The 21,201-nt window shown below is 35.3% G+C and overlaps 1 long non-coding RNA gene across 1 annotated transcript; it reads left to right on the forward strand.

Moving 5' to 3' along the window:
* Nucleotides 1-184: 184 nt before the first annotated feature.
* Nucleotides 185-3,427, forward strand: LOC108986957. The gene is made up of 3 exons (XR_001995457.2): nucleotides 185-195; nucleotides 2,695-2,701; nucleotides 3,343-3,427. It is a non-coding gene; the product is annotated as an uncharacterized LOC108986957 (long non-coding RNA).
* The last annotated feature ends 17,774 nt before the right edge of the window (nucleotides 3,428-21,201 follow it).

The raw sequence follows: 21,201 nt of genomic DNA on the forward strand, positions 1-21,201 counted from the left end.
TAATTTGAGATCCCACCTCGAATAAGATAGGAAATACAATTTCACAATCTTGGGCAAGGATACTTCTCTTTTAATAAAGGACTTGTAAATAGATATTTCATTATTCTTTTTAACCCCGGACAAGATCATTCTTAATGAGATTGAAAGTTAAACTTTCACGATCGAGGTCTCACGGGCAGGAAGTCTTATTCCATTGTTTAGTTTATTGTTTCTTTTGGAGATCAGGAACGTGAAACTGAAGTCAATAATGTGGTTAGTCAGTGTTAAAACGACTCTCTTAGATGCGTAGATGCAAAGTAATTTAAGTAAATTAGTCTCTAAGTCATCATTTTGTTAGAATGAATTAAGGACAAAATCTTAAGAGAGGAGTCCCTGCATGATCTGCACCTCGGAATTGCAGTATCAGGGGTCAAGTCCATAAACAGAAACAGTCGCGATAGTTCAGGCTATGTTTGATGTATATCCATGGCTGCAGTTGTTGGAGAGAATTGCCCGGAGGAACAAGTTAAAGCAAATTGGCTTGAAAATGGGAAAGAGTTAAAGAAACCCTTAGGACCAAGTATCTCAGTGCATGCTCCATTTCTGAAAGGAAAACACAGATGCAAAAAGAGACATCAAGTACAAGAGATTAAAAAAAAAAAAAGGGCCTGTCAAAGATTAACACACTGTTAAAGTTGCAAGAAGAGTACAGATATGTAAAAAGCCATAGGGCCACATGATTTTCTAAAGATTTGAGGTGCTCATGTTGAGGAGGAAGTAGTTCCACGTGCAGGGAACAAGATTTCCAGTGCAAGTACTCAAAAACACATGCAGGATGAGAAGTAGAAGTCACGGTTCTCTATCAGTTCCTTAAGATCTACCTGCACTATCATCAATCACCATTTCTCATGATTGTACAAAAAGCATGTGCTAAATGCTATGAGGAGATTAGCTTTGGTCTACTTTTCTCACGGAAATATCAGCAAAAAAAAAAAAGAAAAGAAAAGGTTCATTAACCCCAAATTGAGAGTAAAAACTCATTAAGAACTTGAAGAGATATGATAACTTCAATCCAAACCCACTTTTCATTGTATTGACTTCACATGAGTCTTTGAAGTGACAAAACCTGCGCGCTTGAAGGCATGATTTCATTAGTTTGATTGCAGTGATTTGCAAACAGAGAATTATTTCTTGATTGACACTGTTGTTCCATTTCTAAATAGACATCCTGCCATAAAGCACCCAACAAGTGTGCAAAGAATAATGAAAGAGTGGTACTCTGTGTGTGTAGATAAAGCCAACTGAGATGGTAAGTGGGCTCCAACTTCAATTTGTTTTTTTTCCCTCTTGAGAACTAGAGGTGGTTCTGGTTTTCAAAGATTCCAATACCAATTGGACTCCTCCATCTCACATATAGATCAAACAAAAATATTAAAAAAACAAAGACAATGGAGAAAAAGGGATATAGAAAAAGTAAAGATGTCGTTTTGAAAAAGGAGAAGAAATAAATAAAATAAAGATTGATGATCCTGTCTTGCCACATTTTTTCTTCCACAAAATACAAAAAACATTGCAGGGGGGGGGATAAGGGCTGTCATGTTTTAGTTTGGTCAGTCTAAATCATGATTCCGTAAGCATTTAAACAACCTATTTCCTTAATCTCTTTTTCGAGAGTAACATGTAAGGTAGTCAATAATCACAAAAGACAAGCAATGTAGCACGCGTATTAAAATGACTATATTGTTCTTTTTGATTTATATATACATTGTACCTAAGAAAGTTGTTTTTTTATTAAAAAAAAAAAAAAAAAAAAAAATTATAGGTTGGGTATGCTGGAAAACATGTGGTGGCCACTAATTAAATATATTGAATTCAAAACTATTTAATTATATTACTATCCCCTTTTTTAAACTGGGTTTATAATTATATTAATTAATCAAAACCAGATGATAAGAAAAAAGGAACAAAAACTGGGTCTGTGTTGGGGAAGGTAAAGTCACTTATGTCTCTTTCTTTTGGATTTGTAAAGTATTTCATCTCATCTCAATTCAGCTTATTATTATAATTTTTTTAAATTCTCATATAAAATATAATAAATAATTCAATTTTTTCAAATTACAATTCAATTTTTTTAAATTTTAAAACAATAATAATATTTTAACAATATTTTATTTAATTTTCATCTAAAGCTATATCATTTGATCTCAATATCTAAACCAGCCCTATAAATCGATAGAATTTCAGCAATATGATTAACTAGTGGAGCACATGGTTCAACAAATGAAAATCAACACGGATTAATTAACTTATGAGTTTTTCTATTTACAAGTCGGTGCATAGAATACACAATTCATATTATTTAAAATTTTAAGATTTTTTTTAAATTAAATTATATCATATAATTAAGCGTTTTGCTTGTAAGTAGATTTTTTCTTGGTTTTTTAACGACAGACGGATAAATTACGGTAAAAAAACTTAATTTGAATGACAACTGTTAACATTTGTTATTGTGTCAAATACGTATGCGTGTCTTATTTAATGGATGATATTATCTTAAATGGTTATTAAGGGTAATGTGATTTCCACTTTGATCTTAATGAGGGTTGAGAAATTTGATGAGGCAGTAGATCCTTGTCATAATTGCAATCTCATTATTCAAAAGTTACATTTTTTTTTTACTTGTTGGAAGATGCTACCCTAGAGAACTTGAATAAGGCATGAAGTTAGGCGCAAATGGACCCATGATAGCAATTGGTTGTTGGCATGTGTATCTTGAAGTTAACAGGAGATCAGAAAAGAATATCTAGAAAATTTGATCAAATCTCTAATAATAATTTAAAAAAAAGGTCGAGAATCATACTCAATTGTTCAATCATTGGAATAATGCTTGAGCACGAAGAATTATTGCTCTTTCTCAAGAGCATCTCTCGTTTTTATCTCTTCATTTGGGAGAAGCTCCCAGCCGGTCGAGTGTGTAATTCTTTTTAACACCCACCAATTAGAAACTGCCTCATAGACATCTCAGCAAAACACATTTTGCATCCGCATGTTGTTTATCTCACTCTCTCTTTCTCCCCCTCTCTCTTCTCTCTCTTTTTGTTTTTTTTCTATGCCGAGTGAATTTTGGCATATGCATCCAATTTGTTGTGCTTTTCTTTATGAATTTGCAAATGTTTATAGACAAATCACAAATACCCAAAAAGATTGAATCACCAGCAAACGCCCAGACCCAGTATCATGGAACCATCTTCTTCTTTCTTCTCGAAGAAGTTATATGTAAATTTACTCCCATCAAATTTACTCATTGAAGAAGCTTTAAAGCTGTTGTGTTCTACTCCAAGCAAGAAGAGAAAAAAAACTAAGATCTAGAAGCACTTCTGCAACCTTCTCTCTCTCCATTGGTCTTTCCTAGCACTATTATATTTTTTCAAAGGGAAATGAAGTTCGCACTGCTATGTTCTACTCCCAGCAAGAAGAGAAAAAAAAAAAAATTAAGAATTTACACTGTTGTGTTCTACTCGCAGCAAGAAGATAGAAAAATTAAATGCTCCTAGTGAGCAATGACAAAGTGAGGAGAGAGAGATCACTACCAAGGAGAGAGATGAGAGAGAGAGAGAGAGAGAGAGAGAGAGAGAGCGTGTGTGCGAGTGTAGATGTTTGTTCTTGCATCTCTTATGTGGTCAATTTTTATTGATGGGTGAAAAAATAGAGAAAGTAGTCGCATCAGCCTACTGTTTAGATCATCCAAAACACAACATAGTAAAATGACCTAAAACGCCCCAAACAAAACCCACTTCCCTCCCATTTCAAATTTCATTTTTCCTTCCTCTCCCCACCACTCTTGTCGCCCAAGGCCTCCCCCCCTTGCCCATCCTCGGGTGTCGACTATCGAGGTGCCGTCGATTGTCGAGATGGCAGCAGTCAGTCGATAGTTTGGTAGTGGATTTGGCCGTAAGGGAGAGATGACCCGTGAGAGAGAGGGCATGTGAGGGAGAGAGAAACGTTCGGTGTAGGCTGGGGAAGGAGGGTATAGTTAAGGGGTGGACGTCCGGCATGTTTGTGGGCCACGACACGTGGCTGTAGGTGGTGAAATGTGAGCTACGACGTGGGTGCGTGGGATTGGGCTACGGGCGTGCGTGCGTGCGGAGGAGCTACGGGCCTCTAGTTAGGGAAGGAGGACGGGCACAGTGGTGGTGGTTGGTGGCTGCAGTGGGATCTGGTCTGCGATGAAGACACGAGTGAAAAGAGAGAGAAGAAAAAATAAGTGAGGAGAGAGAAATGAATTCGAAGAGAAAAACAAAATATATGACACATAAAGTATGCTACGAATCCACGGTAAACAGAGATCGATCGGTAGCATTATTCGAAAAAATAACTTGTCACCCGACCGGCCTCGAGTTTTTTTCTTTCATTTAATGCCCAGTATCTAAATGCAGACTTGCGTATGACTCCTTCGTCTTTCACGACAGAAGACGACAAAAATTCAAAAAGCATACACTAAATTATAAAATGTAATAATTTTACTTATTGTTGTGAAGTACTTAAATATTATATAATTATTTTAAAATAAATAAATACAATATTTATATAAAAAAAATATTATAAGTGCTTGTCCAATTAAACGGACATAACTGCCCATCATTTCTCTTCCTAAAGAGTACGAAGAAGCGATATTTGATTGACAAAAAAAAGAAACATGATTGACCTGAATTCTAGTAATTTCAAACCAATTGAATGCCTGCAGGTTGCACTTAGGACGTAATAATTCGAGTAAGTCTTAGTTTAGGTATTGAGATATATTATTTATTACTATTTATTACTGTATAATATTCTATTATTACTTTTTATTATTATTCACAAAATATTTAAAAATACTTCTCAGCAACTAAGTAACACGGTGTCCATGTAAATTTATCATGAATGGGTTAAATTAAACAAAAATATTAAAAAAAAGAGTTGATTGCCAAAAAAAAAAAAAGTGCATTTTTATTAAATATTGAACGGATGAGAATCCTCCAACTCCTTCCTATCCATGGTGGTGTCAATGGTCCCTTTCAATCTTTTTTGCGTAGAGGGGGGATTAATCTCCTGTTCACAGCCGTAGAGGGGAGTATCCTACTCTGTCCATGTTTACAACCCGCAGATCTCTCTTTCCTTTTTAAACTATTTACCTAATTATTAGTTTAATGATTTTATTTATTTGGATTAAATTGTCTTTTCCATATATTTCTTTCTTTAAAAACATATAATTAATATTGTAAAACCAAGTTGCCATTTAGCGTCATAAAATCAAGACGCGTTTGATGCTCATAGGCACTTGCCGAATAAGACAATATTATTACTTATATGATATTGAAATGACGTGACTGGTGCTGTTAATTCCTTTTAAAGATGTTTTTATTTTATTTTATTTTATTTATAACTTTTTTTTTAAAAAAAGGTAGGAAAAAGTTTGTGCTGAGGTGAAGAAGCGTTGGATTGAGAGATGTGAAATTATTATTATTTATAATTTTAACTCATAAATTTTATTATTATTTACAAACCATCTCAATTCATCCCATCTCGATCCAAATGTAAACTTAGATTGCAATGTGCTGCCTGATATTAATTCCAAAAGAAAAATGTTATAAACTGCAATATTGTAGCACAATACCACCCCATCATCTATACCAAAGAACAATGCAGATGAAACCAACAAACTTGCATTTTTTTTTCTTTTTTGATTTGATTGCATGCTGGAAAAGGAAGTGATCATAAGAGAGAGCATGAGCTTATCCTTTGCACTTGATTGGGGGATGGGGTCTCCTAATTCATGATTTTGCTATTGATCGTTGTAGTCTTTGTTGCTTCTTGGAAACTGGTTTAATTATCTCCAAAAACTTCATTGAAAGTGAAATACGAGCTTACTCATTCATCAAAACAGCCCTCTTTTGTACGGTTTTCAACTGTTTAAGTCTTTCACTTCCTTTTGTACACGTACAGATGTGTAGTGTGTGCGCTTGATACAAGTATAATAAAGAAAAAAAAAAACTGCAGCAGTTCTTAAAACTTTCGCGTGTGTAACGCGTGCTAGAAGCTTATTGGTTGAATGATGCTAATGGTGATCTTAAAATGCAATCTAGCTATAAGCTAGGTACGTACCCATCAGAGAGAGTAGTCTTTTTCACAAGGGAAAGAGATTCTCTTCTTTTGCTAAACTATAGTTCTGTACTAAACTCATGTGACTCTGGTTTGGATGAATTTATGCCATGAAATCTCTCATGATCCACTTGGTGCTATATTTTATGCCAGACAGAGAAAAGCTGGCATAAATATACACCACCCAACCAAGAATATATATATATATATATATATATATATATATATATTAGGGGAAATGAAGCTGTGATAATATTGTTTTTTCTGGTTCATTAGCTTAGTGCTACTTACCTATCAATTAATAAGTGCTTCACGCTTTCTTGTTACTGATCTGGGAAATGGCATTGGTAGAAAGGAACAAAGAATTATATTTATATGCGATTACTTTTGTTTATTTGCTGCTGCTGCTTGTTGTTTTCCTTCTTCTAATGGACAAGAAGACTGAAAGAATCCCTACTTTTGTTTATTTGGTCATGATCTTTGCAGATGTTTAGGATCAATTATCATATATAGATTGTTTTGAATATGCATTGAACCAAGACTTCAACGGCATCATGTAAACAGAGAAATGGGGTTTAGAAACTACATCATTTATTAAGGTAAAAACTAAAGAATAATCCATGAATCTGGTTGTATTAAGGTTAGGATGCTTTAAAAGCAGATTTCAGAGGCTGGTTTTGGGGTGCGTTTGCCATTTAATTTCTGGTAAAATAAACTATTTATATAGAATCACAGTTTTGAGTTTGTCGATCATCCTGTTTTTGAATTTGGAAAAATCATGCAGAAGTTCATATATATGCTGATTGTCCTTTTTTTTTTTTCCCTCTTTGAACGTCTCATCTCTGCATCTATAATACTGCTCAGTATAATCTTTAAGTGAATTCATGTCAGATTCCAACATGGGACGAGATGTTTATGGAAGCACAGATAATTCCATCTGTAGCATGATCCGTTATGGCTTGGTTTCTACATCTTACACACAAAGCTTAAGGCCAGCCCATGCACTTTCTGAAACCATAGAACAAAATGAGAAGGGCTACTACCCATTTTTTTAGCTGTTGGTTTCAGATGGAAGCTCTTCAGAACAAGTTGACCACTGACAAGAGTATGGGCCTAAGACTCAACTCCGAAGCCGAAAGAGGGTGTGATATGGGAAAACTCCAACAATTGGGTTGGTCTAGGTCCTCTTTTAGGTTCTTAACTCTAAAGACCAGTTTATAAAGGCTGAAAATTTGTACAAGTATGATATGATATAAAGATTAATTTAGCCGTTTTTAAACAGCCTTCGACGTGGAAGTGACGGATGGATAGATGATGCTGCTTATAAATTCATCATTATAGTAAGCCCAATATTTACTTGGACACCTGCCACATTTCGCTTATATTAATCGGATGTGTGATGCTTCTTTTTCTTTTTTTCCTTACCCATTTAGTACGTGGATGTTGAGCGATATGCCCAGCCCAAGGGGAGAATTGCGGCCCAGCAAGCAAAAGCGCGGAGCGCTGTGAATTATTTTGGAAGAGAAAATTTATGGATAACCTTATGCTTATGCTTATATCATTTTTGTTCTATATACATGACATAAGTAGGGCTGAACAATTTAACCGTGCAACCGAGCTGGCCTGAATTATCGACCTGACCCGACCCGACCATATTTAGCCGACCCGAAAATGGAAAAAGGCTAAACAATTCCGTTTCCGCTTTTTCCGTATAAAACGGTTCGGTATCGGGTAATTACCTGTTACCCGAAACTTTCGTAACTCTTGATTTTCAAAAAGCACTATCTTTCAAAGGCATAGTGGTATTTAGGGCAGTACATAAATCGACACCACTGAAGCGAACCTACTGGCCGCGTCAGGAACCGATCGACGTGCAGTGGAAATTTGAAGAAACTGACGTTCAGCAGTTCAGTCCCGGTTTGAAGCTGGACCGGACAACTGAACTGACCGATATAATATAACTTTTTTTTTTTTAAGTATTATAACATATAATGGAAATGACGCCATTTGGCATTAAATCAAACGTTGTTAATGCCAAACGGCGTTGTTTTATTAAGAATATAAGAAAAAAAAAAGTCTGAAATAATGCCGTTCTACTTAAATGACGCCGTTTCACTTAAACTTAAGTAGAACGACATCATTTCGAGATGAGTCTTCTTCTTCCCCAGTCTCTTCTTCTCGAATCCAATATCTGCAACTCTCTCTCTCTCTCTCTCTCTCTCTCTCTCACTCTCTCTCTCTCATTATTCTCTCAGTAGAACTGACACCGATCGAGAACAGCCAAAGAATCGTCTCGATTAGTTTCCTCCTCCCCATCATGATCGATTATGGTTAGTGCCTCTCCTATTTTTTCAAATGTCGGTCGGCGTCGGTTTTGCCCAAAAACCGTACCGACGACGTCGATTTTCAACCCTAGTGGTATTGATGCCTTTGATATACCCATAGAGCTGGGGTTTGAGCCACACCTTTGTCAAGAAAGGGTTTGGATCCTTTATTGAGAAGGAAAGCCCCCATACAGGCCTGCGCCTTGCGGCCTAGCAAGCAAAAGCATGAAGTGCAGCAAAGCATGGAAAAAAAAAAAATTTTCTACTTATCATCTGCGCTCCAACATAATTTTTTAATTTTTTCTTTGAGCTTTGCTACTCATTATCCTCGTACACCACACGTCACATTTTGTTTTTGTTTTTATTCTTCTTAAACTAATTAAATTCTTCTATTCATTATTCATACACTACAAAATTGATAAGAGAAAAAAATAAAAGAAAATAAAAAATTATGTATGGTGTATGGTGATGATGAGCAGCAAAGCTCAAAATTAAGTCCCCAATACGCATCCACTGGATTTTGAACCGGTGACAACCGATTGGAGGAGAAGGCATGTAACCGTTAGACCAAGTCCAACCTATGCATTGCTGGGTATCATGTATAATAAATATACCTATTCTAAACATATGTCAGTGAAACAAAATGTTTTAATTTTTCGTTCGCATCCATTGGCCATCTATAAATAGACACATTTACCTACAAATTGAAGGATCACATAAGCCAATTTTGAAATTCTCTCTCTCACCAAATATTTCATTTATTCAAAAAATGTAATTAGGATCTGTTCATTCTCGAGAAAACATATTTCTAATTTCTTGGTTGAACAGTAAATCTTGAATAGTAAATCTAAGGTATTCGAGTCTAATTTCTTGTGTGCATAATGCAGTTAGATAAATAAGCTTGTTCTAGGCTTCATTATATCTTGGAGGCAAATTTGCTTATAATCCATGTGCATGTTGTTACTAGTGGGGTGAATGTTGTTTTAAGAAAAACGACATTGTAACAAACCTTGAAGCAAACTCTTTTCTCTTACCATTTTCATCTTTCGCAGCTCCTTTTGCACCAATATATCATCATGTCCAATTTGATTTAGACAAGGATCTTAGTAACTTAACTATATTATCTTCCTGAGTTGGATTGGAACTTGGGCAATGTTAGGCCCCATTTGGATAGTGAATGTGTTTCATCTCATCATTATAATTTTTTTAAATTTCTATATAAAATATAATAAACAATTCAACATTTTCAAATCTTACAACAATAATAATATTGTAATAATATTTTATTCAACTTTCAATTTTTATCTCAATTCATTATTCAAACGGCACCTTAAGACTTAGGCAAAGGAAAGGTAACAAAAGCATAGGATAGATATTTTTTTCATTTAATATATGCGTAATGGGTTTCTACCATATATGCTTATTCTAGAAGGTTGGATTAAAATAATATATATTAAAAGTAGAATTTACAAAAATTAATCATGTGTTTTGTCCTTGTGCTACATTAAATTAAAAATCTATTTTTACTCTAAGAAGATCTAAAATCTATTTTTAGCTACATTAGTTTGAAAGTGAACTTCTATTTTTCTTTTGGGTCCAATGCCTTGTTAATGTAACTCGTGGGGTACTAGCTGGTTTGTCTGAAACCTTAGAATACAAATACTATACTCACTACAACAAAAAATAAATTTTTGGGATGAAATAAAAATCGTCCCAAAAAATAAATTTTAGAGACGGAATTTAAATTTCATATCTAAATACTGATGAAAATCGTTTACCGTTCGAACAAGCAATATTATGTTTGAACGAGATATTTAGGGACGAATAACTTTGTCCCCAATAAAATGATGTTCAAACGTTTACTAAACCATTCGCTCGTAAAAGAAATAACCAGTCGAACGAATATCAATTATGTTCGAACTGAAAAATTGGTGGGGTTAAGTTATGAAAGTTAGCTGGAAATTGACTTACCATTTGAACAATTTTACTTTAGTGTTCGACCGAAAGGGAGTTTGGTTTGAACACTTACTTTAGTATTCGAACTAATGAGATTTTGGTTTGAATGGTTTGTATTTCACTCGATCAATACTAATGACCGTTTGAACGGGTAATATATAGTTTAGATAGAATATATGGTTTAGATAGAATATATGGCAGGATCAATGAACAAATCTTTGGCAGAAGTTGTAAATCCATTCGAAGGCTTCTACAATAAGTTTGAACATGATCAGAATTTTTATTTATTTTAATGTCAAGACATTACCTTTATTCATTATGGATAAATATTTAATTTATATTAAAAAGTAACAGTTATAGAATATGTAAAATAAATATCAATAAAGGAAAAGACGATTCATAATTAAATAAGTTTACAAAACATTAAGTGTCCATACAAAAAATTAAAAAAATGGAAAAGATACACAATACTACTACCCTAAGTCTTTTACCACATTATCGACTTCAGCTAGACATGCCTCTAGTTGTGTTAGTAGAGTACTGATCGTCACCTGAGTCTTAGAGATGTTAGCAATCTTTGTTTGTAAGTCAGAGATGACACTTTAGATCTCCGTATGCATTGCATCAATTAACTCTACTATCTGTGCATGGATCTCTGCATGCACTATATCATGCAGCATGGATAATAGTGTGTGATGCCTCCCTTGTAGATGCCTCACCCGATACGCCATGATCTCTAGGGTGTGCATCTTCCTAAATCACGATCGTCTCCGTAGTGGGAGCATGAGGTCAAAATTTCGAGTGTCCTATTTTGCGTAACAAGGTCGAGGAGTTAATCATCCCAATCGGCTCCCGAACACGCTCAGCAACATCTAGCTAGACCCCCATTTCCAACAAAAAGCGTGTGATCAAGACCCCAAAGGGCAAGATATTTGTTGTAATATAGTAAGCCTCTGATCAAATCCTAGCAAACATATAACTCGTTAAGTCGATAGGCTCCCCACGAGCGATGTGTATCATAAAGCTTGCTCGATCCATGCCAACCATAGTCTTGTGCTACCGAGGATCAATGTTGTTGGCGATAAATGATTATGTTCATGATATTGAAAAATCTAGATAAATCAGCCTGTTTAATGCTCTTGGTCCCATCATAGGGAGGAGCATTTGGATTCATCACTAACTATTGAAGCACATAATTAACGGGGCCATTGAGTCTATCTACATCAGTGCCCTCGTCCTCAACTGTCTCTCCATCACCTGTAATTGTACCCATTGGGCACCACGTTCAGATAAGTAGTTGGCAGTCGAGGGATACCAAGAAAATTAGCTACTACATCCACTGAAAATGTAACTGATACACCCTGGACCAAGATCGTGTATGCCTCATCATCTCGGTTGGGACCACCAAGCTCTTAATAGAACTCAGATACAATGTCTATGAAAGCAATGATCTTTTCCGACCTCTCGTCCTTTTGGTCAATGTTTAGTTCTAGAGCACGTTCTATGAAAAGTGAAAACAGCTGCCAAGGAACGCCCCTCCCAGCAAAGATCCTAAAAGTCTGAGATCTTCACTTGTCGCTCCATTAATACATTCCTCTCTCAAACTTTTTTGCTGAGGGTTGCCCTTACTTGCCACACTTCATTCCCCATAAGCAATTGTGAACCTGAAATTTCAAAAATAATAGTAAGAAAATTGGTTTTAAAATATAATGCATGAAGCTGGAAAAAATTACCTTAATAAAATAATTATAAACTGTATTGTGTGGAAATTGTTCGATTGAATCATTAACAGTTCGAACGTGAAAATTGTATTCGCATAACGTTTGAACGTACAACACATGCAGTCAAACACATTGTTTAAACAATTGTTCGAATGGGGCCAGATCCGTTCGAGGCGTGACTTTATTACGTTCGAATGTGTTGAATATCGTTGGAAGGGTTTCTGGATCGAACTTAGCAGTAACTGAGTCAACTTGGTGGTCATAAAAAAAAAAGGAAAAAGAAAAAGAAATCGATGGTTTCCTTTCGCTCTTCCACAACTAACAAGCATACAAGGCCGGGATGAGCATAGAGGCATCATGACCTTAAGTTTTCTGGCCACCTATGGTATCCATCAAAGAAAAATAGAAATCTAAAAATAATCCCTATTTTGTAAAAATAATCAACCCAAACAACTCCAGATCAATCCATTAAAAGTATGTAAGTTGTGTAGATGTGGTAGTTGACGGTGGTGGTGACGACGAAAGCCGAAACGGTGTGATAAAAAAAATCAACCCAAACAACTCCAGATCAATCCATTTCGAACTACGAGAGAGATTTGGGGTTTTTTGGGTATTTGAAACGGTGCGTGCGATACTTCGAGCTCTCGTAAGATGTTATGTGTGTTATACCATTCGAATGATGTTTTAGATTTTGAAATGTAATTCGATCTAGTGTTCGACCACTACATTAGCATTGAAACATATATTAATGGTCCGAACGGTGTCATCTTCAATGTTCATTATAATATTTTTAATATCAAGCTTTTTAATTTATATTAAATCAGATTTGAAATTTAGTATATAATAGTATTAATATTATATATATATATAATATAAGTATATTGTGAATATATTATATATTGTAATATAAATATATATATATATATATAATATAAACTATATATGCTACATCACTATATCATACAAGTATTAGTATATATACTATATATAGTATGATTTATTCTACTCACAGCCCTACACTACACATATGTTATTATTTTTTTATATTTTTATTTTCTTTTTTTCTAAGTAAATATGTGGTATAGGGTTGATGAATAGAATTTCTCACATAGTATATAAACTATATATACAACATCACTATATCATATAAAAATATAGATTAAAAACTATGAAAAAACTAAAAAGGAGGGTGAGAAGAATTGTTTAGAGAGCGGCGTCTTTTGAGTAAAATTTTGGGCTTCCATGAGAGTTAGGAACTGCTCATTCGCAAACCAATCGGAACCTGAACTATAAGGACCAACAAAAGGACGAAAAAGAAGGAACTAGAACGTACTATGGAGACCTCCTAGTCGTGCAAGTCGTGCACTCTGTTTAAAAGTATGCAACGGTACTGTAAAATCAACTTTTAAAAAAGTGATTGAAATTAGAGACCTAAAATTGTATTTGCCAATCAAAAAGGTGAACATAAGAACCCGGATATTATCATGTCCAATTTGAAGAAGACCACGGTCTTAGTACATTAACTTTATTGCCTCCTCACCGGCTTTAATAAGGCATATATTAACTGTTAAACCCGTCCATTTAATAAGGCATATATATATATATATATATTTATATGAGAATTTCTTAGGACCGGTCAGACTGATTTTGGCTAAATAACAGCCTGCCAATCACATAGTTACACGTATGACTTTCACCACATTTATCCTAAACCAGCAAATATTAGAAAACCAACAAAATCTTCTGCACAATTCAGTGTATTACCCCTCGCACCCCTTTCGTCGAAGCTCAACCCGAAGGAAATCCCCATGAATTGGCATCGGCCCCCTTCATAACTCCTGTTCGTCGAAGCTTATAATAGAAAATTACGAAAATTGTATGGCAAGGGTAGGAACCCAAACGAAAAATAAATGAAGGAAAAATAAATTGTTGAGAAAACTCCATCAACTGGAAAAATAAATTGTTGAGAAAAGTCCATCACGGTTGAATGTTCCATCAGCATGGCAAAGGAGATTGTAAGCTAGCTTGAGATTTGAGATTAGAACCCATGTATTAAGTGGCACAATCCTCTACAAAAAAATCATAATAAATAATAATAATAAGGCTAAGAAGAAGAAGAGGAGGAGGAGGAAGAAAATGATTGAAAGGATATGAACTAGTACTAACAAGTTATAGGATGCTAAATCTCTAACGACCCAATTGATCCTATGCATATGACAAACTCCAGCATGCCCATAACAGAAAATTACAAAAATTGTAAGGCAAGGGTAGGAACCCACACGAAATTGTTGAGAGGTGAAGGAAAAATAAATGCAGTAAAAGAAGAAAGAAAAAGAGTTATTTCCAGATAAATATCAAAAACCGCGAAACCGAGTAAATATTTCTAGCTCTACACCTTATTAAAGGAGAATTTCTCAAACTTCAGATTACTGAACAAGAAACCAAAACCCCACTTCGAAGGAATGAAAGGAAGAAAGGAATTTGACCAAAGGGGCACTTTCTGAGCTGCATTGGCATCGACGTCGGATTGAGATGCTTGCATCGGCGTCGGATTGAGGGCAGAGCATAGAGAGCAGTGAAGAAGAGAAGGGAAGAGGGCGGTGCAAATTAGAAAGGGGCTAGCAACACATATGACCTTGATTTTCTGTGGTGTAGTGTATTTTTCTTACGTGGCTTAAGTTGAAAGGAAGGCTATTTTTGTGAGATCTTTACAGTCGGACCGCTGGGAAGTGGTTCTGTATGTGTAGTACTCGCACATCAGAATTCTTTCCATCGTCGGAATAGGCTAATTAATAACCCTGCAATGTGATCACCCTCAGTATTTCTAATCCTCTAAAACCTCCATACGGATCATGATTAATTACCAAAACCGCTACCATCAACATTCTCTTTTAATGCTCATACGGGCGTTGAATCCATAGGCGCCAACTCATGTTTGATCTCTCTCTCTCTCTCTCTCTCTCACTCTCACAACTAGAACCCAGATCTTTTTTTTTTCCCCTCTTTTGCTTGTGTTTGCAAACCACTCCATGCACACTGAGAGAGAGAGAGGTGAAAAAATGGTATTAAAACCAAACTGAAAATTAAGGTCTATTTGTTATTGTATGGCAATTATAATTGGATGGGTTTTAGTGGATTAACATGCTTTTTGTTTTTTGTTTTTCCTGTCTAAAATGATTTTTATTTTATCAATAAAGGAAACTGGGAAAGCATATTGTTTAGAAGCCAATTCTGTGGCCGAAGACTCTAATTATTTTTATTACCAAAAGGGAAGCACATGATATTTACATCCATCTATTACTGTAATTACTCAATATATAAGGTGCAAATTAATAATTTAATAAGTTTTTTCCATTACTTTTTTATGATCATATCGATCGATCCAATACAAGAAAACTGTTTATTTGCGACTAGTTAATTCCAGCAAAATAACTATTTGTAACTAAAATGGGTTGCGAATAGTATTTTGGTTGCAATAAATTGTTCACAAAAGTCTGTTTTTCTTGTAGTATACATAGAGAAAAAATTGCAGAAAACCCATATCATAAATTTGCATTTCGATGTTGAACTGAGTTGAGTTGAGATAATAAAATATTGTTAGAATATTTTTTTAAATATTATTATTATTTTGAAATTTGAAAAAGTCACTACAAGAAATAAGACTTTTTGCGGCAATTTTATGTCTATCAGAAATAAAATCGCCGCAAAAAGCATTTAATTGCGGTGATTTTTACATCGTCGCAATCTTTTTACATAAAATTTTGGAATTGGTCTTTTGCAGCGATTTTTTTTTTCACTTTTTGCGACGATAATATTCGCTGCAAATATTAAATTGATCTGTTGCAACAATTCTTTATTTTTTGCAACAAAAAAAATTCGCTGTTATATTAAAAACCTTGTTACAACAGTTTGTTAATCGCTGCAATTACGAATGCGGACTTTTGCAATGATTTTTTAACTTGAGAAAATCACTAAAAAATTGATTTTCATCAATTTTTTAATCGTTGCAAAAACAAAATAACGAAAGTAATACTTATTCTCAAAGATTTAAATTTCGTCGGTGTCACTAAAACACGAGTTTGGAAAACACGGAGGGAGAAATTACCTGTTACGTTTTGCGGTGATGTAGATTAGCCGCAAAAAGCTAATTAAATTAAAACCCCACTCGTTTTCCTTTTCATTTCCCTCATCCAGTCTCCTCCCCATCTCTCTCTCTCTCTCTCTCTCTCTCTCTCTCTCTCTCTCTCTCTCTCTCCAATCCGTCCGACGCAAACAACCCACGCCGTCGCGCACAACCACTCGCTAACATTCCCACCATGCCACCGCCACCTCACGTCGAAGGCCACCCACTCCTTCTCCCCTAGCCCCCGCTGGATCTCTTGCCTCCCTGAATCTGGCGTAACCCCTCTCTCTCTCGGATTTCTCTATATCATCGCCGCTAGGGGCGCTGATTGCCACCACCCACACGTCGAGGCCATCGCCAGTTCTCCGTCGGAGCCCCATTCTCCTCCACGCCTAGCCCAGTTCTCAGTCCGAGGCCCTCCCTATCTCCCTTGCTCTGTTTGTAGCCCACGGCCACCAGGTCTCGCTAGTGACACCATGCTCCTCCCGAGCCACCACTCCATGCCAAGCGACCACCATGACCACCAGGTCTCTCCCTTGTTTTAGTTCCATTTGGAGATTGGGTTTTGTGTTTATATGTGTGATTGCTAGTTTGTTTGTGGGTTTGTTTATACCGGCCAAAATTGTCAAGGTGAGTCTTTTAATGTTTTGAAAAAAAAACATTACGTTGGAGTTTATTTTTATCCCTTGAAAGCATAAGTGTAGAATTTTCACATATGGATAAGTTATTATGATGTCTCTATATTTCATATATGATTGTTTTCATTTTTATAAAAAAACGCTGTTCTTTTAGGGGTTTACCTTTCTCTTGCTAGAGATGGAAACCACTTTTCTTTATGAATCTATACATATATTTGAAACCATTTATATCTGGTTAGTTTCTCACATTGAGCCAACTTGCTTTGTGGTATACTCATGTTATATATGTTCCTTTTATTTGTTTATGTACTAGGTGACTAGTGTTGGGATGAATACTGAGTGGGGATTGCTCATGTCTAGTATTTCAGAAGACAATGGTGAAGAGACACCATTGCAGGTCGGTTATCTTTCTTGAAACTCATATTTTGCACATTATGTTTATTTTTAAATCATTTACTTTAGGTACGCCTATATGGGGTTGCAACTCTCATTGGTATAGTTGGACTTTCAGTAGCTGTCTCTATCTTGGTTGTTCTTTTGGTCAGGTAAATTAAACTTGGGACTGCTCTCTCTCTCTCTCTCTCTCTCTCTCTCTCTCATAGTGAATTATTGTGGATGACCTCATAAACTAGCATACAAGATAATGGTCATCAGTCATTCCTCTTTTGTTGTGTCCATTGCTTGTACTACACAGGATACGTTGATATATATATATATATATATATATATATATATATATATATTTATATATACGGCTAGCTAGTAATCTTCAATTGGTGAACATTGAGGATTTTAGCATTTTAGTGGCAAGCAATCAAATATGGAAGAGAAGCTGGCCGCAACTCCTATATTGTCATGGAAGCTAGCTCTTGCTATATTAGTGGCAACCCTCACCACACTAAACAATCAAAGATGGAAAAAAAGATATGAAGCTAATACTCGTATAAAAAGTGTATGATTATTTGATTTCAAATGTTTGAGTTTAGAAAATATGTACAAGTGGTAATTAGTGTCATTTCCAACATTCCTAATAAACTTGAACATATTTTAATGGTTCTAATAATTTATAGTTTTGACGAGTAATTCATCTCTCATCATTGCAATTATGTGAGTTGTGAGTCTTCTCTCTGCATTGTATATAAATAGATCAAATGATGAAAAGTTGAGTTTGCTTGATTAAACTACGTACGTACACACCGTTCAATGCAAGTGGCTGATGGCTTTATCTTTAATAGAGCCTTCATAGATTGTTTTATATTGGCCTGGTTAGAGGTGCATGGCAACAAGATGAAGTACTTATAACCCCAAATGATCTCTCAGATTATATATGCGCGCAATTGGTACTTAACACATGACATGACTAGCTAGTAGTCTGAGTGAAATGTCAAACCAAGATCAATAATTTATTTTATCATGTTTTGGAACGTGCGGCAATATATAGGGTACTTTGTTCTTATTTTCTACGTACCCTTTGTGTTATTAAGTAAAGGGAATTAAATCCTAGCCGATCTACTAACTCTGCTTTAAATTGCAGTATAAATTTGATTTTAGGTCATGCTTCCATAAAGAGACTAAGGATATTATCATAAGGCTTGCCATGGGTGTGGTTGTGCAAATCCTCTGTGGCTATGTGGCCATGAGAAAATGTGTGTTGATCACACTATACTTTTGTTTCTTTAGAATATATTATCACATCCTTTTTCATCAATGCAAGATATGTTTTTGGGCAATGTTTAAGAATGTTTAAGGCTCATATCATTCATTGAATCTTATCCGGATATTGAAGGGAATGCACATAGTGGTCCAGTTGTGAGGTTACCATTTGCTTCTCTGTTTGATACTCTTGGCGCATGAGTATGTTTTCTTTTTTTTTTGTATCAGTATTTTAAGTTTAGACTTGTTATTTGAGTTATATCATGTGAGGGTGCAATGATATATTGTGTGCACCTACCTTTGGTATACTGTGTGCACCTACCAATTGTTTTACAGCCTGCCAATGCACTTACGGTATGTCACATACTGTTTCCATGTGTATTTCTTAGAGGTGGATAACAGCGGTTGAATGGGTATCTGTTTATATGATGTCTGTTATGATAAAAGATTAGCTATTACGATAATTAGATCGCACAGAGGGAGAGAGAGCTATTATTTTTTTAAAATTTTATGAAACATCCTTTCCGGCGAGTAAAATTCGTCGAAAATATTTTTTGTCGACAGAAGATATTTGCGGCGATATTTAATCGACGGAAAAGATTATTTATGGCTAAACCTACCTGCTGGAAAAACACAATTTCGAAGATAATTTAAAATTGTTGGGAAAAGTAATGAGTTATTTGCAGCGAGTTATTAACCTTTTTTGACGATAAATATCGCTTGAAATAGTTTTCTCAGTGATTTTAAAAGGTAAACGGGAAGGTTATTTCCATTGATTTTTGAGACATTTACGACATACTAAAATCGCCAGAAATAATAGTTTATTGTGACGATTTTTGCTTATCGCTGAAATTAATAAAAAATGGCTTTAGGATTTCGGCGAACCTGTAGTGATTTATAAATCGCCACAAATGATCAAATGTAGCGATTCTGACGGGTATTTGCGACAATTTTGAGCGTTGAAAAATGCCTGATTTCTTGTAGTGAGTTGAATTATTAATTATATTTTGTGTTGAAATTTGAAAAAGTTGGAATGATGAGTTGAGATGAATTAAGAGGAGTTGAAGATCCAAATATAAACTAACCCATCCAAAACCTTATGCTTCACTCCGATGCTATGAAATTGCAGAATTACACATCTACAAACAGTTTTATTTGCAACCAAATGGACCCTTTGAAATAAATAAGTAAATTAAATTTTTATAGAAAAAGAAAACAACATGATTGAGAGCGTTGGGTACTGAGCCATAGTCAGCAGTAAAGAGATATAAATATGATTTTGAAGACGCCGATCAGGATTTTGATTCTCCGATCCCGACCGATAGCTCGAAGCGACTGAATTGTTCTCTTCGTCATAGAGTGATAGTAACAATACCCAGGTAATTTAACGTTATTCCTGTTGGTTTTTAAATTTAAAAATGATTAATATATTTGATGTAAAGTAAAAATAACGTGAACTATTACCTTTATTCAATATATCGGTTCGGTTATCTAGATTTAAATAAAAATATATCTTAGTACTTGAATCAATGTATGCCTCTTAGGGATATGAGCCGTACTTGAATCAATGTATGCCTCTTAGGGATATGAGCCTTAACCGCTTCCCAACTAAATAAAAGATTGTGTCCTTTGGTAGATTTGAAATATTGTCAATGTATTATCTAATATTTGAGAAGTTGTGACTTTTCAAAAGTACTCATTCATTTTAGTTGTGGTTTTTCACAAATACTCTTTCATTTATATAAGTTTTGACTTTTTACAAGTACCATTTCATTTATGTGATGTGACTTTTCACATGTACTATTTCATTTAAATAAGTTGTAACTTTTCACAAGTGTCATTTCATTCTAATTGTGACTTTTCACAAGTGCCATTTCGTTATCTCACTACAAGAAACAGGGCACTTTTCACAAGTGCCATTTCCCTGCTAGCCTTTCTCTTCCTAGCATCACACATCCTGCACCTATCAAGCTAACCGACACTCAGACATTTCCTTTCCTTTAAATGCATCAATTTGGAACTTCTTACGACAGTTTGTAGCTTCATTTACCCATCATTTTCACTAATTTTGAATGGGTGATAGTTTGAAACTTCAAAGACAGTCAAAGGAGACAAACATAAACAATGCACCAGTGAGAGGGCCATAAATAAACCAAACGAAGGGAAAAAATCCATAAGCTACAGATCAACAAAAAAAAAAAGTTCACTCAGAAACCAGGATGCTTACACGCCCATTAAGACTGCAGTGAATTTAGACACACTCTTAATCAGTACCCACCAAAATGCATAATTTTTGCAATAAGTAACTCATGCGAGGATGAAGGGGGAGAGCTATTTCTTAAAGGGAACCACAGATACCTGTCGATGGACGATCTCGACCGCCGATATTGGCCTTCCCAAAACAATCACTCAGAAACGGACCGTGGGGAGGCACTGACTATGGTTTGCTTCAAGTCTGGAATGAGGGGCCTGGCATTTTCAGCTCCAGAATCGCCAAGTGCAAGCAGGGGCATGTGTGAACTTACTGGTAGGCAAAAATGGGGACGAAGGAAATCGGGATTTGGGGGGAAATCTGATTTTCTGTGGAGGTATTGGCCCCGTTCACATTAAAATGAGATTTGCAGCGAACTTGTGCGTCGGCAGAAGGTTTTGACATTTTGCGGTGGTTT

Source organism: Juglans regia, chromosome 13 (genome assembly GCF_001411555.2).
Source record: "Juglans regia cultivar Chandler chromosome 13, Walnut 2.0, whole genome shotgun sequence".
NCBI classification, from domain to species: domain Eukaryota; kingdom Viridiplantae; phylum Streptophyta; class Magnoliopsida; order Fagales; family Juglandaceae; genus Juglans; species Juglans regia.